The 3,462-nt window shown below is 39.6% G+C and overlaps 1 long non-coding RNA gene across 1 annotated transcript in view; it reads left to right on the forward strand.

Annotated features, from left to right (window-relative positions):
* The first annotated feature begins 461 nt into the window (after nt 1-461).
* Nucleotides 462-3,462, forward strand: part of LOC105003173 — an 18,129-nt gene continuing 15,128 nt past the window's right edge. The window contains exon 1 of the long non-coding RNA XR_827083.1: nt 462-1,115. This is a non-coding gene — a long non-coding RNA (uncharacterized LOC105003173). The remainder of the gene's footprint in view (nt 1,116-3,462) is intronic.

The following is a 3,462-nucleotide window of genomic DNA, read 5'->3' on the forward strand; positions in this document are numbered from 1 at the left end:
TGCTTTTATGGTAATTTTATTATCAGGAAGGACCCACGGGCAGGGTGTGACTAACCTGATTATTGACCTCTGTTATGACTCCATGGGTCATGAATTTAGCCAGTTAAAATAATTCCCATTAACCATAAAGGTCTATCTTGGACAAACAAACTTGTAGAAAAAGAGATCAGACTTGTGGTTACCAGAGGCAAGGGTTAGGGGGAGGGAGAATTGGATGAAGGTGGTTGAAAGGTACAAACTTGCAGTTATAGGATAAACAAGTACTAGGGATGTAATGTACAACATGATAAATATAACTGACATTGCTGTGTGCTCTTTATGACCATTGTTAAGATAGTAAATCCTAAGAGTTCTCATCACGAGGAAAAATATATTTTTCTCTATTTCTTTAATTTTGTATCTATATGAGATGATGGATGTTCAGTAAAATTACTGTGATAATCATTTCATGATATGTTAAGTCAAGTCATTATATTGTACACCTTAAAATTAGACAGTGCTGTATATCAATTATGTCTCAATAAAACTGTAAGGGGGAAAAAAGATCTATCTTAAATTTCTCTACTAACCTTTTTTACCTGAACTGAGGCATCAATTCAGGCCCAGCACAACTCTGGCCAGTAAATTGAAGCTGACGTGAAAACCTTCCAGGGCTGAGGCAGCGTCTAGAGAGAAAGGATGTGCATATTAGAAGTACAGTCCCTGAGGGCACACATGGTCCCCCTGGAAACCAAGAGTTTATCATTGTGAGGGCGCCCCAAGCAGGATGTACATTAGTCAGACTGTACATATGAAATTAGATTTCTTATGAAACTTCCTCTTTTATTTCTTTTAATCCATAATCCTATAGAGCCTATTTTATGTTGCCTCTTATTATAATTACTAACCCATGTATAGTTAGAGTTTCATCTAAAAAGTTGTTTTTTTCTACCTCTTCTCACAGGATTATCATTGGTGGTGGAGAGCCTTTCTTACCAGCAGTTTTACAGCTGTTTATTTTTTTGCTTATGCAGTCTACTACTTCTTCGCTAAACTTAAAATCACAGACATTGCAAGCATCATTTTGTACTTTGGGTACACGATGATCATGGTCTTGATTTTTTTCCTGTTCACCGGTAAGCACAGGATTACATTTTGTGTATTTTGGATTCTCCAAAGAGACTTGGAGATAGCCGTAATATAATAAGCATCAATTAACAATTAATGGAAGGAAGAGGGAACAAAGTCATCATGTTCATTTCTATGCTTTGGGGATAAAAGATTGCAAGGCCTGGGGAGCTGGAGGGACCTTATGTACTTAGCTACAAGACCATCTCTCGTGAATGTTTTTAAACAGTAGGGATGTGTTCCAAAGCACAGTAAGGGTTGTGTGTAATCACTTTTGAATTCCTTCCAGGCATAAAAAATTAACTGACTTGAATAACTTTTAAATTAGTAAAATTAGATTAAGTCAATATAAGCAATTATAGGTGAGGAACAAGATGGGTACTTCTCAGGATTACTCATTTGGGATTGTTATTTTGGTTCAGATGTGATGGCAATTCTTGTTTAGATGAATGCTTAAAGCAGGTGAAAAAATGGCATGGTTTCTAAAATGATCCCATTGGAGAAATAATTAATTTGGAGAGCTTTATGGCCTTGCCAGCCCAAGGGAAGCAGTGGTCCACCTCTACCTGCCTCACTTCTTAAGTTCTGGTTTTAGCTCAAGTCACATCATTTGTGTAGGTCAGTTTGGAACATTTCAAGCATTTTCCTATGCTTTTAACCCTCCAGGTTCAACAAATATGCAAAAATTAACAATGAAAATTTGTCAGAAATCAAAGCCTTAAGACACAGGCAAACGTTATCTGAGAAACTGGGCATCTCGGTGGTGACTTCTTTCTGTCCTTTTTGTGTACGAGCTGCTCTCAACTCTTCAGTAGAGAGAAGACTGTGCAGGCCTCCTCTCATCTCTCAGTTCTATTTAGGAAATTCCCTGGTGGTCCAGTGGTTGGGACTCCACACTTCCACTTCTACTACAGGGAGCCTGAGTTCCATTCCTGGTTGGGGAACTAAAAAATGAGTTCGGTTTTAAGAAGGCCTGAGAGTGTCTCACTATTTTAGTCTAATGAGGCTCCTCATGTTTGCTTTTGAGGTTTTTAAACTTTTTACTGAAATATGCCTGCAGAAAAATGCACACATCATAAGTGTACAGCATTGAACACACTCTATAACTGACAGCCATGTTAATAAAAAGTACGTGATCCATGGACCCAAAGCCTCTGTTGGGCGTCTTTCCACTCATTTTCCCCAAAGGCAGCCACTATCCTGACTTTTAACAGCATCAGTTAACTTGTCCTGTTTTTGAATTGTAGGTTAATGGAATCGTACAAGATATACTCTTCTATGTCTGGCTTTTTTGAGGTCAGGTTTCTTTTTCTCCAGATTGTTTGTGAATTTCACCCATATTGCTGTGTGTACATGCCATCTCTGCCCACAGTGTCTTGTTTTGGATTTCTCTCCTTTTAAGTTACTGGCTTTTCTATTTGTGTAATGTGCAGTTGAATGGATTGAGTGCAGTGATTTCAGGCTAATGTTTTCTTCATTACCTAACACTTTGACTCAGGCTACCTTTTTCTGGGAGTCTTATATTATCAGCAGCTTCTTTCAAAAGTGAAATGTCATCCCAAATGGTTCCATTGCTGACAAACATCTATCCCCATTGATAGTCTCCACCACTTAAATTGCTTCTGTCACTAATATCTGACTTTTCAAGGTTCTCAGTGGTCTCTTGCAAAAACCTAATGGCCGTTCCCTAGTCTCCATCCTCCTTGGCTTCTTGGTTAAACACTACTCCACACCCATTCTGTGAAATTCTTCTAGCATGATTGGCATTCTTCCTGTGCCATATTGTGAATTCTTTTGTTTCCCTCCTTCTTCCTGTCACCTAACTCTAGGCTTTATTGAAGGTTCCAGCTTCAGCATTTCAGTCCTTTCTTTCTGCACTCTCCCTTTTAGAGTTTATTTAGTCCCAGGGCTTCATTTATCTCCTTAGTGCTGACAGCTCCCAAATCTCTGTCTCTAGCCATAATCTCTCTTCATGTATATTCTGAACATTTGCATGTCATGTTGGTTCATGCCCCAGAAAGTGAATCTAGCACTTCCTCCCCCACCCACTGATTCATCTGAATTTCTCTCTCTCTTTGACCCTCATCTCTAATCTCTGATCTCCTTGGCTTATTTTGCATGAATTCTTAATGTAGCCCTTCCATGTTTTATGGACTTCCCTGATAGCTCAGTTGGTAAAGAATCTGCCTGCAGTGCAGGAGATCCCAGTTCGATTCCTGGGTTGGGAAGACCCGCTGGAGAAGGGATAGGCTACCCACTCCAGTATTCTTGGGCTTCCCTGGTAATTCAGCTGGTAAAGAATCCACCTGCAATGAGGGAGACCTGGGTTCAATCCCTGGCTTGGGAAGATCCCCT

This window comes from Bison bison, unplaced genomic scaffold (genome assembly GCF_000754665.1).
Source record: "Bison bison bison isolate TAMUID 2011002044 unplaced genomic scaffold, Bison_UMD1.0 scf7180017857055, whole genome shotgun sequence".
Classification (NCBI taxonomy): Eukaryota; Metazoa; Chordata; class Mammalia; order Artiodactyla; family Bovidae; genus Bison; species Bison bison.